This window comes from Triticum aestivum, chromosome 2D, assembly GCF_018294505.1.
Source record: "Triticum aestivum cultivar Chinese Spring chromosome 2D, IWGSC CS RefSeq v2.1, whole genome shotgun sequence".
NCBI classification, from domain to species: domain Eukaryota; kingdom Viridiplantae; phylum Streptophyta; class Magnoliopsida; order Poales; family Poaceae; genus Triticum; species Triticum aestivum.
In genome coordinates, this window is record NC_057799.1 from 2,218,637 (window position 1) to 2,238,264 (window position 19,628).

The following is a 19,628-nucleotide window of genomic DNA, read 5'->3' on the forward strand; positions in this document are numbered from 1 at the left end:
CAAGGTATGCATATGTGCTGTTTTTTTACTTGTACATCTGAATTGTTTCAGGTTGCAGATGCATCTGATGGTCTCGGAATTATGTCTGTTTGCATCAACAATGATCTACATATGTTATGTTCGCCTGCTGCATCTTTGTTTATTTCAACAGTTGAATGCACTGGAGGAAGAATGTTGAACTGGACTCTCTCCATGAGGATTTGGAGAGCAGAAAGGAGTCGACATAGCAAAAGACCTGAACAAAAATCAAGAGGCAGAACATGATCACCCACATCCTACTCGGCACACTCATGGTAATGACCGCTGTATGGCAATTCGGCGAGGTGTCGTTCCTCCTAGGGTTGCAGAAGAAACTGAGCGATCCTTTCAAGACCTTTGGGGATATGTTCAACCGTACCGTATCCTCAAGAGATGGGAGCAGACGATAAATGAGGCGTCGCCTCTGCCCCCGGTCAGCATCCCGGATGTTACTGATTTGCTGGCGCTAGCCATCGGCGGCGACAGTGATAGCTAGATCCGGGGGGTTGATGAAGGCTGATGGGATGCTAAAGAATGAGTCTGTGAACCAGAAATGCTCATATTGTCCATACAGTTTAAGATCTGTAAGGTCGTCTCCTGGTATCAAGTGGAAAGAAATGCAGTTTTGCCGGACTTGTAAAACACAAGATTCTATCGCCCTTCAGCACTCACCACGGGTCTTGTGTAGGACGACTGTATTCCCTTGCTCGTCGTTCTTTGGTTCCGTGCTTTGGAGAGTCCTGGACTATCCCTTTTGGGGTTGTCAGAAGTCTCAGCTGAGAATATGTATGGTTCTTCTACTCGGCTGAAGAACGTGATTGTCTACCAAAAGAATACACTTTTTTTTCTTCTGTTCTGTACTTGGGTTCCGGCCTTTTACTTGTGCAGTTGAGCCGGCACACAAATATACTCCACACGAGTGTGGCTGTTCTTGGCCTGTTGTTCATGGGATTAATCATGTAGATGATTTCGGGCTGTGTCTTGTATCCGTTTTTTATCGAAAAAATGTATCTAGAACATACTCCGTAGTTATACTGAACAAGAGCCATTACTGAAACGGTGCTTGCAGAATGGTTTGATTCAACAACCTGATGAGTATAAACATGGTGATAAGGACTCCAAATCCGCACGCCTGCCTGTTTGCGGATCTGGCGGACGCTGCAGGCTGCAGCCAGAAATGCACGGTGTACGCAGCGGATTGGGCTGGATACTACAAGGGTGGTGATATGCAGACCGTGCACAGCACTGCACACAAATACCCATAACTACTCAGCTTACTACTAGTTAGATGATTTCAGTACATCTGCATTCTTGTATTGAAGATACACAACCTAATGCATTTAGATGACTAATGGGACAGATTGCCTTCAGGGGGGCCGATCCTCCTCTGCTCCGTGGCCGCTCTCTATCGTGTCTTCCTGATGCCTCTGCATCTGTTAACCATCTTGCTGATTACCCTGCACACATTAATGGGAGGTTAGTCGTATCGATCAAAAAATAATACACAAACAGCAGATGGATTGGAGGTCAAATGCAGCAAAACCTGCGTAGGTGAAGATGCAAATGCAGATTGCGACCATGTAGTTAAAGATACTACCACGGAGGATGAACCGTGGGTTCGTGGCGGCAGTGTATGCGAAGACGAGTGAACACATGTCGACCAAGGCTATAAACTTGAGCGCTCGCATTCGAGGGATGGTTCGGTAAAACATCTCCTTTGAAAGCATGAGCATGATCAAGATTGACATAAGGAAGGAAACGTCGGAGGCCAATTTAAACCGGAAATAATTGAGCCCGTAGTTGCGGATCATGACGGGCTCTCCAGCCTCGTGGCCTCCCGGCCCGGCGAGGTCGTCTTGCCAGAGCCCACTGGCGGAGCTATGTTGAGGCCGAGGGGGAGACTTGGACCAAACTCTGAAGGAAAAAAATTAGGAAGAGCTTAGATGAGATTTTTTTTAGCAATTTACAACCTCAAATACTCATGTTTTTGCATTGGCCCCCCAGCAATTTGTACCAAGCTCCGCCAGTGCCAGAGCCCCATGGGGGAGGCAATGCCAGGCGCGATCGCCGCAGTGGCGAACAAGCTTGTCAGAAGGACAAGTTGCGTCTTGCTTTCTTTGATCCACTTCCTTTGCGCGCGCAGTTCTTGGTCGCCGTTGCCGTCATCGTCAGGGACAGGTGATGTAGCGTGCAGCACTGCCGCCGCTGCAGCCTCCACCACCGCAGCCGCACGCTTCACGACATCTTCCGCCGCCGCTGCAGCCTCCACCGCCGCCGCGCGCTGCACGACATCCTCGCCACCGTGGACCGGCATGTCGATGACGATCTCCTCCGTTGCCATGTGCCATGAAGATGGGCGGGATCGTAGGTCGTGGGGGATTGGACGCGCGCGTGCGATGGTCTATATATATGAAAAGACACTAGCTTGACCGGTAGATGAAAAGACACCCTGTGGGCGGTGGCGTAGGTATATGGTCACGGAAATTGACACACATTATCAGTGGAAATTAACAACTGCCTTTTTTTCATGATAATACGTGTCTCATTCATATCTCAAAGAACAAAGTATAAGTCACGTAAATTAAGTAGGAGTACGTAGATTAAGCATGTGTGGCCTGCAGGTAGGCAACTGCCCTGCAGGTAGGCCTGTTACCCTGTGTAGTGAACTCAGGCAACTTTTGACTGGTAGAATAAGCAGGAGTACGTACGTATGTCCTGCGGCTGCCGCGAGTCCCCGAAACCCTCCCCGGCGATCTCGCCAACGGATCAGGCCAATATTTGTACAGATGGAAGGCATGCGCCGATCGAGATGATATACTCTAGCATGCGTAGCATGCATTGGTTAGCAATGCCACCAGGGCGGGCCGCTTAACGTGCACGCTTCCGTTGTTACGGTACGTTCCGCATGAACATAAATAGGAAAACCTCGCCGCCCCATTCTCTCCTTCTCTCTCGACACTAGGATATACACCCATCCCTCCCCAAGAACACGACGACATTGCATTGCGACGTCGACGCGCCTCACACCCTCTCCTTCGTCGTCTCCACCCTCTCGTATTTCTCAGGTGCGTGCATGCCGTTCGCGCGCGCCATGCATATCCACCGACATCAAGAACATAAATAGGAAAACCTCGCCAGAATACGAACAAGAAGCAGGGCACAATCCAATCCTTCTAGAGCTCACAAAGATGGAATTTAACCTCCTCCAGGCTGTCCACTTGAAGGAGCTCAAAGCTATCTCTGAGTATGCATGGATTTTTTCAGGTGGTATAGTGATCTTAAGGGATACGTGGGGCTAAGTTTTGCTAGTGATCGTGTGGTGGAGTGCTACCTTTGGGGCTACCTTTTGTTCTACGAGGAAGAGCACGCGCTCCCACGAATGATCTTTACCAAGTTATTTTTGTTAGAAGTATAATTATGTTTAAGTTAGAGATTAGGAGTTAGAGGTAATGTTGGTTTAAACCATGTACAACTTGTCCCTTACTTCAAATCTCTCTCTCATATTGTACTTCTATATATACCCCATACACGTACACGGGTCAGATCAATACAACACAATATTCAGCCATCCTACAATTTCTACATGGTATTACAGCGGTTAGTCTCACGACGCCGATTCTAGGACCCTCCACCACTTCCGCAGCGTGCTGCCCCCGGGGAGATTAATCTTCTCTCCCCGGGGGCGCGGCACCCGATCGATCAAAAGATCAGATCGGTTCCATAGTTTAGACAAAATCAATTAGATTAATTCCAATTTTCGAAATTCCAGTAGATTAGATCTTATAGCCATCAATAAATCCCACGACTCCCAAAATCCGGAGAAAATTAGCATAGAAATCAATCGGTAACTCCATCCACTCTCGTCGTCGTCAGCTTCGCGGGCGTGTGCGCCTCCAGGCGCATTTACGGGTGCATCAACGCCAGAGGGCGAACATCGATCCGATCTGCACCAACCCCGCGGGCCTGACGCCCGGCCTCCGGCGCATCCACTCGAAGCAGTTCAGCGCCACGTCTCGTGGACCTCTGAGATCCCGATGGGCGTTCGGCTGCACGTCCCCGACATCGCCTCCAGGATCCAGCAAATCCCCATCGGCTACTCGGGACTTGGTTCGTCCGTCCGTCTCGGCGATTCTGCGCCAAGCCGCCGTCTGTTCCGACTACACACGTGTGTATGAGCAGGGCAGAGACAAGCGACTTGCTAATGCACTCAGGCGAGCTACACAGGTACCGACGGCGAGCGATCGACGCTGACTCCATCAACCTCCAGCGCGCGGGACTACAACGAGCGATCGGTGAACGTGAACCAATCTTGACGCCTCTCAGCCGGGCGTTTCGATCACGGGAGGGATTTAACTCCCATGCTATCTCAGATGCATGTATGCAGGTACTTGCCAAGGTGGGTTCTACACGTGCATGTGGCCAAGACTACGTCAACGTTCAGTCGTACCACGGGTAGAAAAAAGCCCTTTAGTCCCGGTTCGCAAAGGCCTTTAGTCCCGGCTGTGTAACCGGGACTAAATATGCGCGACTAAAGACCCCCCATTTAGTCGCGCCTCTTACGAGCCGCGACTAAAGGCTTTAGTCCCGTTTCTCGTGGCTGACCGGGACTAAAGGCCCGTCCACGTGGCCGCCAGGGGTCCGTCGGGCGGAGGACCTTTAGTCCCGGTTCTCGTGGCTAACCGGGACTAAAGGCCTCGTCCGCAGGTTTAGGGTTTTAGCCCCCCTAAACCTGGTTTCTTTTTAATTTGTAGTGTTTTATTTCTTTTATATTTTATTTTGTGTTTTGTTTTAATTTTGATGAAGTTTCAGTACACATATTCTACGATACTATATACATGCATATGAAATTTCAAACAAGAAGAATTCAAGAGGAATATATAATATATATTCAATCTCGGGTGACCATATACAACTTCGAACAAGTTTCCATACACAATTAGGATGGAGGACCATATACAACTTCGAACAAGTTTCAATCTCGGGTATGCATATAAATGTCTGCGTCCTCGGTATAGTGTTCTCCTTTAGGATTGATGACTTCCCTGAAGAAAAATCCTGCTAATTCATCTTGAATTGGTCGGAAGCGAGCTTCTGGACTAAGCCTCCTCCGCAAGTTATCCGTCGCCTTCCGCACGCTATCCGATGCCTTCCGCTCAGAGGTTAGTCTCCGGATGTTCTCACAAACATAGTATCCACATAGATTGGTCCCCGGTGGCTGCTTATCCACATTAACTAACCTTCTGAAATCTAGCTCATGTTTGAATTCACCGACAATTTCTTCTGAGAACCGTCTCCAAACCCTACAGGGCAAAGAAAATTAAATGAACAAGGAAGTTATTAGTTACTTGATATTAGGAAATGAACGAAAGAGACCGATCGATATAGAGCTCAAATGATTGAAAATAATTACTTTTGCAGCATTTTTCTCATGTCGGCCCAACGCTTTGGATCCGAATCCATAGAGTCCATGATTAGAACTTTGGAGGTGTGAAGTTCAATATTTAGCAGAATCCAGTGGAACCTGCGGACACGTTACATGCACAGTCATGCATAACTCATCGATTAGACATACCATGCATGGAGTAAACAAAAGAAAATGGGCACAAGAGAGAAACACTCACCCAAAATGGTAAGGAAATAGAATATGACTTTTGAGTTGATGCTTTCTAAGAAACTTGTACAAGTCTTTCTCCACGTCTTCGGGGTGATATTGTAACACATGTCCATTAACGATATGTGGGTCAATGAACCCAACATCATGGATGTTTCTTATTTTGCATTCCCAAATCTTCAATCTGCATAATAGCGTACGCAACAATATAGTTAGGACAATATATATATATATATATATATATATATATATATATATATATATATATATATATATATATATATATAGTGCAGGCAATGAAGAACGAGATGAGGTAGAAATAAATCACTTACAGAACGTAGCAACTCAGCATAGATTTGTCGAGGTCGCGCAGATTGAACAGCTGGAACAATTCACTCATATGAACTTGTACAGAGTACCGTTTGGTGTGATGCTCCTCTGTAACATCCGCATAAATATATTCTTTGTCGGCCCATGTTATGAATTGCTTGTACCAACGTAGCAGATTTCGCATTTGTGGCGGTAGACTCTTCTCCCGCGCAGGCTCGACGAGAGGCCCATTCCGCACATATTGTAATGCTATCTCACATACTGGCGCATCCTCAAGGCCTAAGAAGGCACGAAGAGTCAAACCCATCTCGGACGCTTGTTTCATGGCACTCGCTACAGTCAATCCAAGTGCTGCCGCAGCTGCTATGATCTCGGGGTCCTCTTCCGGACCGGCTTTCACTATGAGCGGGGGGGTCGATTGTTTCTTCTGCATCCCGAGCTGGTCAACTTGTTTCCCGCTTTTTTTACTTTCTTCTTTCTCCTCCTTCAATATTTTTGCTTGCCTACGAAGTTCATGTCCATAGTCGTCAGGCATATTCAGCTCGGCTTGGGACGGTGTCGTCAAAAAATCCTTAGCCCACTTCTTTTGCTTCTCAGTGAATACTTGCTTGGGCTCAGGCTCTTTTATCGCCTTCATATCCGCCTTCCATTTCTCATAATCATCAGACGCGGCCAATTTGGTTTCAGCTTCACTAAGTTCCCCAGGCCTTGGGAGGAGAGGCTTCAGTGATGGCTCCGGTACCCTTGTGGTCTTAGGTACATAAGGGTCCGGGTTAATAGTCCAGGAGCGGGTTTCCTTGCTGTCCCCCTGCTTCTGCTTCTTCGCCGGAGGTGGATTGGGGGGCATTGTACCCGCCGTAGGAGGATTGGGGGGCGTCGTACCCGCCGGAGGTTGTGGATCGGGGGACGGCGTCGAATGCCGTGAAGGAGGTGTAGGTGAACCACCACGACCACCACCACCGCCACCACCGCCACCACCACCATCGGAGGGGGGTGGACTTGCTAGCCTTGGCGCCTCGCCTGGAAACACCATGTACTTCTTTTTCCATAGAATGATCTGGCGCTTGACATCTCCAAGTCTTCTCTCCCCTTCGGGTGTAGGTTTGTCAATCTCCAGGTCCTCAAACCCTTGGACTATGTCTTCCACCGTGACACGAGCATAGCCATATGCAATGGGGTTGTTGTGGTGGAGTGCTCCAGGTGTACAGGGTAAAGCACTGCCGCTAGCTACCTTCGTGGAAACGTTCCCCACGGGATAATGCAGATCACATTCTTTCATCTCCTTTACATCATCCACGGGGTAGTGAGGCTCCGGTGCACGAATCTCGATCATCGGTGCACTAGCACCAGGCGGGGCATCCGTGGAAGCCACGCTGCTTCTCCGCTGCTGGCTTCCGCTTCTCCGCTTATGATTTTAATGCGGCCCTGCAGCCGATTTTTCTTTTACTAGTTCATGCACGGTCTGCTTCACCTCATGGAGTTCCGATGCAAACTTCGTCATAAGATCTGCATCCCGGTCCGTCTTTCTCTTACGGCTTCTGTAACAGTACGGGTCATTGTCCTGGGAAAACCCTACTTTCCACGGAACTTTGCCTTTGCCTCGTACACGTCCTCCGTGTTCATCATTCCCGAGGGCTGTTGTCAGTGCGTCTTTCTCTCTGTTGAACTTGATCAAGCCCTCTTGAGCTTGGGTCATTGCGTCAATAAGGGCTTGGGTGGGAGCAAACTGTCTCTGCCGGTGAACACACACCCCTGTCTCCGGGTCTAGCGATCCCCCATGCCCGTACCACCAGCTTTTGGCCCTTGGGTCCCATCCCTTTGTACCTAGAGGGATTCCTCGCACCCTCAGGTCCTCCTCCATCTTCTGCCACCTAGGCTCCGAAAGGCGGTATCCTCCTGGCCCCATAATATGATGGAACTTTTTCTTACTCGCATTATCCTTATTTTTTTCGATATTTCCTTGAAATGCTCCGATTGCTTTTGCCTCACAAATTCTGGCCAATCATCTTTCAGTTTCTCATGTTGTCCATTGAAATCCGGAGTCTTGCCCTTGTTGACATAGTCACGGGTTAAATTTTTCTTGAAGTTCCGGAATGCTTCGCCCATCTTCTGAAGAGCGAACTCTTTAACTAGCCTCCTCCTCTGACGTCCACCCGGAACCTCGTTACCGAATTCATCGACTTTGTTGTATTCCGGAGGTAGAATGAAATGTTCCATAAGCTTTCTCCAGCAATCCTTTTTCGTTCTCTTGTCGACAAAACTGAAACCAAGACGTGCCTTCTTTGGCTCCTTCCATTCCTGGACGGTGATCGGGATGTTGTCTCTAACAACGACTCCGCATTGGTTGATAAACTTTGAGGTGTGCTGTAGGGGCTTGCCGGTTTCACTGACAAACTCAATGGCATATGTTTCTCCTGTTTTCATCGCCTTGGATTTGCCACGCTTTGTCGTACTCAATCCGGAGGGCTAAAAAAAGAAAGAGAGTCGCGCGCGTTAATACATATGTATTCACATTTCAGTAAGTTTGTATCACGAGAGGCTCAATGTATATATATACCTCGCCGGAGGTGGTTGCTACTTGCAGTTCGAGATCGTCGTTTGTTGACGGTTGACCTCCGTCGACAATGTCCGTTCCTTCACCTTCTTGATCATCGACAATCTCTGTTCCACCGTCAAGGTTCAGAAAAGAAGAGACTACATCCTCTTCTTGCTCATATTCTGAGCCCGGCACATAAGGAATCTCGTTGTTGATGATGCCCATTAGATAACGTTCAGCCTCCGGATCCCTAAGCGGCTCGGCTTTATCGTCCGCCATATGTCACTCCTGCATGTAGTAAAAATTCTTTAAGTATAAAGGAATTAAAAAATAAGATTAAGGGGACATACAGGAGGAGGAATTAAAAAATTAAGATTATTGAGCACTGCCAAGTATTTTGTTTTGTTTTCTTTGTTTTTCTTTTTGGTTTTCATTTGGTTTCTTTCTTCTTCCTTTTTTCTTCTTTTTTTCTTCTTCTTCCTTTCTTCTTCCTCTTTCTTCTTTCTTTCTTCTTCTTCCTTTTTCTTTCTTCTTTCTTTCTTCTTCTTCCTTTCTTCTTCTTTTTTTCTTCTTCCTTTTTCTTTCTTCTTTCTTTTGGTTTTCATTTGGTTTTCATTTTTTTCTTCTTCCTTTTTCTTTCTTCTTTTTTTCTTCTTCCTTTTTCTTCTGTTTTCTTTTGTTTTCCTTTGTTTTTCTTTTGTTTTTTCTTCCTTTTTTCCTTTTTCCTTTTTTCTTCTGTTTGTTTTTCTTGTGTTTTCTTTTGTTTTCTTTTTTCTTTCTTCTTCCTTTTTCTTTTGTTTTCTTTTTTTTCCTTTTTCCTTTTTTCTTCTGTTTTTTTCTTCTGTTTGTTTTTGTTGTGTTTTCTTTTTTCTTTCTTCTTCCTTTTTCTTTTGTTTTCTTTTTTTTCTTCCTTTTTCCTTTTTTCTTCCTTTTTCTTTTTTTTCTTCTGTTTTTCTTTTGTTTTCTTCTTCCTTCTTTCTTCTTCTTCCTTTTTCCTTTTTCTTTCTTCTTCTTCTTCCTTTTTCTTCTTCCTTCTTCTTCTTCTGCCGGCGCGCGGAGGACGGCAGGCAGGGGCAGCGGGCGGCGGGCGGCAGGGCGTCGGGCGGCGGGCAAGGGCAGGGGCTGCGGCGGGCAAGGGCAGGGGCACGCTGCGGCGGCGGCGGAGCGCTAAGGGCAGGGCACGGGCGGCGGCGGCGCTCACTGGGGACGGGGGCGGCGGCGCGCAGGGCTTCGGCGTCGGGGCAGGGCTTCGGCGTCGGCATCGGCGTCGGGGCAGGGCGTCGGGCGGCGATCGGCGTCGGGGCAGGGCTTCGGCGTCGAGAGAGGAGAATGAGAAGTGGCGGAAACTGCTAAGTGTAGTATATATAGACGTACCTTTAGTCCCGGTTGGGGAGGCGGACCGCGACTAAAGGTACCCTTTGACCGACCGCGACTAAAGGGTACCTTTAGTCGCGGTCCGCCTCCCCAACCGGGACTAAAGGGTTTTGGCGCCGCTTTCGTTCCCGCGCAGAAAGAGCCTTTAGTCGCGGTTGGGGACAACAACCGCGACTAAAGGGTACCCTTTAGTCCCGGTCCGCCTCCCCAACCGGGACTAAAGGCATTGTGCTGCTACGCCCGCGTCGAAAGTTTAGTCCCACCTCGCTAGTTGAGAGGGGCGTGCAGTGGTTTATAAGCCCCACTGCCGCTCCCCTCTTGAGCTCCTCTCCATTGCAGGCTTACGGGCCTAATTGTCACTGCTATGCCTGATGGGCCTACTAGGCCTTCTGCGGGCCTGAATCCTGGCCCATCGATGGGTTTCTAGTCGTATTCAGGCCGTGGTGGCCCAGTAGGTGGCATATTTTTTATTTTTTGCCTGTTTTTTGTTTTCTTTTTTGCTTTATTTATTTTGTTTTGTTTCTACTTACAACAAAAAACTTATTTATTTTATTTTATTTTGTTTCTAATTACTTATTTATTTTACTTTATGATAATTATTTTTGTTATTAAAGTTTCTAACAAAAAAAGTTCTTTATGAAAAAAAAATTAGCTTTCAATGGTTTTAAAATCTTAAAAATACAATTATATATCAAAAAAATCAGAAAAATAAAACTAATTCATTTTAAAATCTTAAAAATACAAATAATATATCAAAAAAATCAGAAAAATAAAACTAATTCATTTTAAAATCTTAAAAATACAATTATATATCAAAAAAATCAGAAAAATAAAACTAATCCATTTTAAAATCTTAAAAATACAAATAATATATCAAAAAATTCAGTTCATCGATCCCTTGAAGGTTTGACAAAAGGTTTGATACATCATTCAGTTCATCGACCAAATACAAAGTTTGGTACTATAAATTATTACACATCAATTCTTCCCTTGTGTCCCTGCTTGCTTACGATTGTGCCGTATCCATGAAGATTATAATATGTCTTGTCCTCCACTCCCACGATGTTTCTTTTCCCTGAAAGAACAATGTGGCGCTTTGGATCATCGCATGATGTACTGATCGTTTTCTTATCTTTCCGTTTCCTCGGTTTGCTACTCATGTCCTTCAAATAAAAAACCTGAGCGACATCTTTGGCAAGGACGAATGGTTCGTCAATGTAACCAAGATTGTTGAAATCCACCATTGTCATTCCGTATTGCTCGTCCACCTTTACCCCACCTCCTGTTAGCTTGAACCATTTGCACCGGAACAAAGGGACCTTAAAGGAGGGTCCATAGTCAAGTTCCCATATCTCCTCTATGTAACCATAATATGTGACCTTTCGCCCATTCTCGGTTGCTGCATCAAAGCGGACACCACTGTTTTGGTTGGTGCTCTTTTTATCTTGGGCGATGGTGTAAAATGTATTCCCATTTATCTCGTACCCTTGGAAAATCGTTATAGTCGAAGATGGTTTCTTGGCCAACATGTACAGCTGATCTCCAACATCATTGTCATTCATTAAATGTTTTCGCAACCAACTGCCGAAAGTCTCCATGTGGGCCTTTCTAATCCAGGATTCAGGCTTCCCCGGGTTGTCCGAGCGTAAAATATTCTTGTGCTGCTCGAAGAACGGAGCCACCAAGCTGGAATTTTGCAGAACTGTGTGGTGTGCTTCAGTCATAGAATGACAGTCCATACATATCGTTGATTTCCTTCCAATCGTGCCTTTTCCACTTAGTCTCCCCTCGTGCCGCGATTGAGGAATACCAATCGGCTTAAGGTCAGGAACATAGTCAATACAGAACTCAATTACCTTCTCATTTCCATAGCCCTTGACGATGCTTCCTTCTGGCCTAGCACGGTTACGAACATATTTCTTTAATACTCCCATGAACCTCTCAAAGGGGAACATATTGTGTAGAAATATAGGACCGAGAATGGAAATCTCTTCGACTAGGTGGAGCAGGAGGTGCGTCATAATATCGAAGAAGGATGGTGGGAACACCAACTCGAAACTGACAAGGCATTGGACCACATCGTTCTGTAACCGTGGTAGATCTTCTGGATTGATTACCTTCTGAGAGATTGCATTGAGGAATGCACATAGCTTCACAATGGCTACTCGAACATTTTCCGGTAGGAGCCCCCTCAAAGCAATCGGAAGCAATTGCGTCATAATCACGTGGCAGTCGTGAGACTTCAGGTTTTGGAACTTTTTCCCCGCCATGTTTATTATTCCCTTTATATTCGACGAGAAGCCAGACGGGAGCTTCATACTGCTCAGGCATTCAAAAAAAATGACCTTCTCTTCTTTGGTAAGAGCGTAGCTGGCACGACCTTGAAACCATTCCGGATGCCGGTCATCTGGGTCTTTCAAAAGTTGCTGGTCCTGCCGTGCTTCCTTTGTATCATTTGTCTTCCCATACACGCCCAAGAAGCTTAGCAGGTTCACGCAAATATTCTTCGTAACATGCATCACGTCGATTGCAGAGCGGACATCTAGGACTTTCCAATATTCTAGCTCCCAAAATATAGATTTCTTCTTCCACATGGGTGCGTGCCCGTCAACTCCCCGCGGAACTGATTGTCCGCCAGGACCCTTTCCAAAGATGACTTTCAAATCCTTGACCATATCAAATATCTCAGCACCAGTACGTTCCGCAGGCTTCGGCCGGTGATCTGCCTTGCCGTTGAAATGCTTGCCTTTCTTTCTTACGTTATGATTTCGGGGAAGAAATCAACGATGACCCAGGTACACGTTCTTCTTACAATTAACCAAACGTACACTTTCAGTCTCATGTAAGCAGTGCGTGCATGCATTGTATCCCTTATTTGTCTGTCCCGAAAGGTTACTGAGAGCAGGCCAATCGTTGATGGTTACAAAAAGCAACGCTCGTAGGTCAAATTCCTCTCCTTTGTGCTCATCCCAGACACGTACACCAGGTCTGGCCCACAACTGTAAGAGTTCTTCAACTAATGGCCTTAGGTACACATCGATGTCGTTGCCGGGTTGCTTAGGGCCTTGGATGAGCACTGGCATCATAATGAACTTCCGCTTCATGCACAACCAAGGAGGAAGGTTGTAGATGCATAGAGTCACGGGCCAGGTGCTATGGCTGGAGCTCTGCTCGCCAAAAGGATTCATGCCATCAGTACTTAGACCAAATCTTATGTTCCTTGCATCAGCTGCAAAATCTTTGAACACTCTGTCGATCTTTCTCCATTGCGTTCCATCAGCGGTGTGCCTCAACTCCCCGTCGGACTTACGGTCCTCTTTGTGCCATCGCAACGACTTGGCATGCTTTTCGTTCCTGAACAGACGTTTCAACCGTGGTATTATAGGAGCATACCACATCACCTTGGCGGGAACCCTCTTCCTGGGTTTCTCGCCCTCAACATCGTCACCAGGGTCATCGCCTCTGATCTTATAACGCAATGCAGTGCATACAGGGCATTCATTCAACCTCTAAACCTAGAGGGCAGACAACCTTCTTTGCTTCGTACGTACTGGCGGGCAACTCGTTATTCTTCGGAAACATATTCTTCAACATTTTCAGCAAATTTTCAAATGATGAGTCACCTACACCTTCCTGTGCCTTCCATTTTAGCAAATCCAGTGTGCAGCCCAGCTTTTTCAGACTATTATCGCATCCTGGATACAACGACTTTTTGTGATCCTCTAACATGCGATCCAAATTCTCCCTATCCTTGTCAGTTTCGCAGCGTCTCCGTGCATCAGCAATGGTCCGACCAAGATCATCAGCGGGCTCATCATGTGCCTCTTCTTCACCTTCACCTAACCCTTCCCCACCTTCAGCATCATCCTCCATGAAAGTATCACCGAAATGATCATGATAGTTGTCATCGATATCATCCCCTTCTTCATCTTCTTCCATTCTAACCCCTCTTTCTCCATGCTTGGTCCAACAATTATAGCTTCGCATGAAACCGCGCCGAAGCAGGTGCATGTGAACCTCTCTTGAGGAGGAGTAACCCTTCTGATTCTTACAGACAGCACATGGACAGATAATAAAACCTCGCTGCTTGTTCGCATTTGCCACTACGAGGAAATCTTTCAAACCCGTAGTGAACTCGCCGGAGAGTCGGGGACCGTACATCCATTGCCGATTCATCTGCATTATTATTATATAAAGTATATAATTAACCATCATGCATTTGTTAAACTAACTAGCTAGAAATAATACAAATTAAACAATGAACTACACACATGCATATTTTATCAATGACACATGAAAGGTTCAAGTTGCTAACCGCGATCGCGGAGGAAAAATAAATGAGAAAGCTCAAGTGTGGCTCGGACACTTCATATCATGTTTGTTTCAGGCTCTCGGGCATTTCATCGAACACCTTGTGTGCATAGGAGGAACCAAAAGCAAACCCACCAACCCCTTCTGAATATTGTGAAGCAGTGAGCTGAGTGAAGTGAAGTGAAGTGAGCTGAGTCCTATATATAGGGATGGGCCTTTAGTCCCGGTTGGCCTGGCCAACCGCGACTAAAGGCCTTCGGGGACCTTTAGTCCCGGTTGGCCAGCCCGTCCGCCAGCTGGATGGGCCTTTAGTCCCGGTTGGCCTGGCCAACCGCGACTAAAGGCCTTCGGGGACCTTTAGTCGCGGTTGGCCAGGCCAACCGGGACTAAAGCCCCTCCCGTCCGCCAGCTGTCGACCGAGCGCGCTGGGCCCAGATAGTTGGTCGCGGGTCCCAGATAGTTGGTTGCGGGTCTCCTCCCGAACCGCGACTAAAGACCCCTTTTGTCGCGGTTCGATTATTTTGGGGACTAATGGGGGCGTATGGAAGCCTCTTTTTCTACTAGTGTACGGCTCACCTAGCAATCCTGCATCAACATCGTCCCACGACATCTGCATCAAGCCATCAGCACGGAATCACCTGCACAGAGCGATCTGCACCAAGCCAGCGCCGCGTCATCAAGCTGTATGACTACGCCAGGCTACAAGCCAATATACTTCGTCAAGCACGTCTACGAGAAGCGATCTCAACATGCACCATCCACACGCCAGGCCGGTGTGGAATGAGATGCAATCTTCATCGACTTCTCCGGTGCGACACTGCATCGACACTTGGTCGCCGCGGAGGGACGCCTTCAAGCGACGCATCATCGTCGACACACCGCTGCGACGCCATCGCTGACACTTCATCGCCAAGGTCTTTATCAACGTGGTCTTCATCATCATCATCATCATCATCATCATCATCATCATCACACCGCCGCCACCTCGTTCATAAGATGGACACCTAGCGTCCTCTGACAGACTTTTCTGCAAGACGCGACATCATCATCATCATCATCATCATCATCATCGTCATCGTCAACACACCGCCGCCACCTCGTTCATAAGATGGACACCTAGCGTCCTCTGACAGACTTTTCTGCAAGACGCGACCTCGATGACGGCAATGACCGCGTCACGACGGCGGCATCGAAAGCGTCATCCACGACTGCAAGACTGCATCGACACGGCGTCACTATAGTGACGACCATACAAGGCCACACGGTTCTGGCAAAACCGGTGTGTGCTCGCTGGGCTTCCTCCGGTCTTGGCAAAACTGGTGGACTCATCGCCGACGACACCCTCTGACATCCGCAAGGTGCATCGTCCACATCTGCAGCTCCGTCATAGCGCATATTTTTGCGTCTCCGGCTTTGTGCGGCTTCATCATCCACGACGACCACATCATCGACCATGACTACCTCGACCACGGCTACACCACCATGATCGGCTACCTCGACATTAATGGCTACGTTTACAGCAACTCATCGGCAACAACTCTAGTCAACAGTGTCCGCCTCGTCACTTGCGTCCACGACACTCCCGCTGTGACTGCGGGAGGGAATAGAGGAGAAGGCAGGAAGGCAATAGAAGGGGACGCAGTCACTGCCCTAGGTGCCGACCCATCAGAGATGCAGTTGATGATGGCGCAACGGAGAAGACGACGGAAGCACAAGAGTTCAAATTCAGTCGTCATCCTCCGCTTCACTCCCGCTACGACTGAGGGGGGATAATATTGGTTTAAACCATGTACGACTTGTCCCCTACTCCAAGTCTCTCTCTCATATTGTACTTCTATATATACCCATACACAGGTCAGATCAATACAACACAATATTCAGCCATCCTACAGTTTCTACAATTTTTTCTACACATACTGTTGGATGACACCAATGATGTTGGTGCCACCCCTGAGGAGTATGGGAAGCTCGACGCAGCCATACAAGGGTTATCTCTCTCGCCAATCTCTATATCTGTGGTGAACAACTATTAATTCTAGCAACAATAGATGAATTTGTGTCACTTGTTTGAACTAATTAATTTGTCACGCAGATGGGAGGAGAGCGCCGTTTCTCTTGTTCCAAGATATCTGAAGAAGTTCTATAATAAACTGCTAATCTTCTTTAAGGAGTTCGATGATGAATTGAGACTCAACGGGAGATATTCGATTGATCACATCAAGAAGGAGGTAAAATTATGTACCTCAATAACATTTTTGATTTAGAAGACATATATTGATTGCCCATGAGGGTAACAAATGTCCCATCACAATCATGTCGTAAAAAGCTTTCTGGTGGCTTTTAAACATGTCTAATTAATTTTAGCCCGCAATGATCGTACATTATATATAATTTTTGTAGTAAAACAAGGTCAGGGTGATTCTTTTTCAACTAGAGAAACTAAAATAGAAAGGACCAAAACACGCCTCACGATTTTAGTTAACAGAGCTCAGAGATTACTCTTTGGCCCCATCCTCCCCTAAATGAGGTACTCGATGAGTTTTTGAGTTAGTACTGCGCGTAGGAGACTAGTAGTCGATGATGCTAAAGAGAAAGAAAATGTCTGTCTGCTTGCCTGACCATTTGCTTTTTCGATTGAACAACTTCTTCAACTAATGTACGTCTTTGGAACATAGAAATTTTATGATCTACTAATGATTCGAGATGTAAGTAGAAAGTGTAGCCGTTGAGAGACTCATTGCTTCGGGCATGAGGATCGTTGGGACATTGTCGTCGGGAAAGCATCTTAGTTAATACAATATTTATGGTTTGTTACCAAACAACAAAACCTTACATGTACCTCACAAAACAGGCAATGTTGTAATAATTGTCCAGTACTAGTTTGTGCAAAAGGCGCATGGATTGGCTGTTAATTCGTGTAAAAAAACCTGTCATCTTGTTTATCTTGGGAAATCATTTCTATGTCTATTTATGAAAGAATATTATTATAAAAATAGTTGTGTGTTTAATTAATCGCTACCTTTGCTCGTGCGGATGTATGCAGTTCCAGCAGCTGTCTAGTTGTTATCTCCAGGAAGCTGAATGGTTGCACAAAAACCACAAGCCCAGGTTCGAAGATAGATTGCATTTGGGTGCCATGTCCATAGGTGCGACAGAGCTATGTGTGTATGCGATGGTTTGCATGGGTGATGAAATGCCGGAGGGAGCACTGGAGTGGGTACTTGGATACCCTGATGTCGTCATGGCATGCGCCAAGATTGGGCGCCTAGTGAATGACCTTGCTGCTTCATCCAAAGTACGTTGGTAAACACACATATATGTGCAATTAACCATGTTTATTTGTAATTGGCTAATCTCTAGTAAATATTGAATTAGATAAATTAACGGAAACGTTCATGCAGCCCCGTAACAACAGGGACGTGGCCAACTGCGTGGAGTGCTACGCCAGTGAGCACAAGGTTACAGAGGAGGTCGCCTTTGCTGCCATCGACTCGATGATAGAAGATGAGTGGAAGATCACAAACCAAGCTCGATTCAAACATGGTCGTGAGCTGCTGCCTGCGGTGCAACAGGTCATCAACTTCACTCTCAGCGGGCCGGTGTACTACGGTGATAGGAAAGATGCTTTCACCTTCAGCTCGCATCTTGAAGACATCATCAAGAGCCTCTTTGTCAATCCCATTCCCATCTAGCTACTACTCTGCAAACCTCATGCAGGCATGCATTAAGTATTTGTTTTCTTATGGACCTTCAATTTCTGTTTGTTTTCCATATCCCGTGTTTAATTAGGTCGGTCATGTGTCATGTGTGTACACGTAGGATGCGGAGGTCGGGAAAAAATATAGGCGTACACGAATTTTTGCATGTATGGAGCACGATTAATAGATTAGTAGTGTGTTTGGTTTGGCAAATCCATGGTCCAGTTCTTACTGAATCGTGCGCTCATATTGCTAAATTTATGTGGGAGAGGATGATTGTATCATTTTCTGGCTCTGCTCATATGTGACTCGGATTTTCAGGGACTGGTTGGTACAATATGTAAGCGAGCCCTTCAGTTAATTCGGTTCATCAGTTGATTGTTTTTCAATGGAGAAGTTATATTATATCCTTTCTTGTAATTCCCTGCGCTGTTCTCCCACTGAAACCGGGCCAACACTACTGTGGCTGATGCTCTGGCTTCGCGCGACCTGACCCTGGACCTAACTCCGCGGCTGTCCCACACGGCCGAATGCGAACTTGAGTGAACTACGCAATATTCTGGCAACGGTAAACGTGAATTTGCAGGTGGCTGACTGCAGAACTTCAAGGAAAGCAGGCAAGCCGCTCACCACTAAGCTGGCATACAAGGCTGAAGACAAGACCCACAGACGCCATCACCCCGGCCATATGGAGAAACTACGCCCCGAACAAATGCAGAGTCTTTATCTGGCTTGCCAACAAAGACCGCCTGTTTACAAACGCAAGGCGCTTCCGGTGAGGTATTATTACTTCCACCGCCTGTCCCTTCTGTACGCAATGCGAAACCATCGAGCACCTAGTGTTCGAGTGCCGACTGCTACGCCCGCTGTGGGCGGAACTGGATAGCCTTTGCCCAGTTGCGCCGCAGGGGCTACTACACGCCTGGGACGGAAACTTCACCAACAAGACAAGATCGACTATTCTCATGGCGTCCTCTGGAATATTTGGCAGAGAAGAAACGCCAAAGTTTTCCGGAATCTTCACCTCGATCTACACACTACTGCTACCTCCGCGGCAAATGACATTCGTCTTTGGTCTCACCGATGTAAGAATGCCCAAAAACAAATTATGCTACGCGACTGGAGCTCTATGTTATTCCACTTAGCTGAGAGAATGTCGCCCACAGCAATATGTTTCTTCTTTTCCTTTTTCTCCTTCTCTAACCCCATGTACTTCCGGTGCTATGCACTTTGTAACACTCTCGATGGTCGCAATAAAGGTTCATGCAGGCGTAAGCCCGCCGCTGACGCGTCAAAGATTTTTTTTTGCCAAAAAATAATTTTCGAGCTCCAAATACTCTTTTACATTTGAGAAGTTTTATTATCACCTTTCTTGTAATTTTCCCAAAAATACTTTTCAACTCCAAATAAATAGTCCAATAACATTTAAACTTTTCTAAATTTTTACAATGGATAAGTTCTATTATCTCCTTTTTTGCAACTTTTCCCAAAAATAAATTTGACAATGGTCAAGCTACTGATATTAAGGTGATCAAAATTTTCCATACCCTGGTACATTCCTATCAGTACCAGGTGTTCCTGCATTTCTAATTTCTGATGGGTTGCTGCCCAGCTACTTGTGCCACTCTCTGATTGATGTTTTATCTACTTCAGTTAGACATGCGTGTACCATTGGTAGCTAATCTCAGTTATGATGTGTCTTTGTTTTGTAGATCAATCTCCTTGGAAAGAAGATATGGAGTTGGGGAAA

The 19,628-nt window shown here is 46.5% G+C and overlaps 1 pseudogene; it reads left to right on the top strand.

Annotated features, from left to right (window-relative positions):
* Positions 1-2,624: 2,624 nt before the first annotated feature.
* LOC123050894 (tau-cadinol synthase-like) lies at positions 2,625-17,872 on the top strand (annotated as a pseudogene).
* Positions 17,873-19,628: the final 1,756 nt, after the last annotated feature.